This window comes from Parus major, chromosome 1A, assembly GCF_001522545.3.
Source record: "Parus major isolate Abel chromosome 1A, Parus_major1.1, whole genome shotgun sequence".
NCBI classification, from domain to species: Eukaryota; Metazoa; Chordata; class Aves; order Passeriformes; family Paridae; genus Parus; species Parus major.
Window position 1 is genome coordinate 49,038,953 of NC_031773.1, and position 654 is coordinate 49,039,606.

Below are 654 nucleotides of genomic sequence, written 5' to 3' on the forward strand. Positions count from 1 at the left end.
GCGGCCTGTGGCAGCGCGGGCGCCATTATGGCCCGGCCCCGCGTTCCGGCCGGCCGCGGGCGTCGGCCGCGCTGCCGCCTCCTTTCGTCCTCGCTGCGGCCCCCGGGCTGCACCCTCCAGCACTTCAGACTGCCAAGTGTGCCCTGCTCACACCGGCCTGCGACTTTGACACCAGCTTCTCAAATATTGGAAAATATCACAGAATCACTCAGGCTGAAAAAGCCTTCTAACATCACTGAGTCCAGCCTGAGACCGAACACCACAATGTCAACCAGACCATGGCAGTAAGTGCCACATCCAGTCTTTCCTTAAACACCTCCAGGGACGGTGACCGCACCACCTCCATGGGCAGCCCACTCCAATGTCTAATCACTTTCTGTGAAAAAATTCCTCCGACTGTCCCACCTAAACCTCCCCTGGTGCAGCTTAAGACTGTCCGCCTGTAACCTGGGAGAAGAGGTCGGTCTCCACCTGGCTGCACCCTCCTTTCAGGGAGTTAGAGGAAGTGATCAGGTCCTTTTCTACAGGCCAAACAACTGAGCTCCCTCAGCCACTCCTAATCGATCATGCACTCCAAATATCTATGTCTATATCTATATATCTATATATGTCTATGTATCTATCTATATATCTATATATATCTACCTATATATA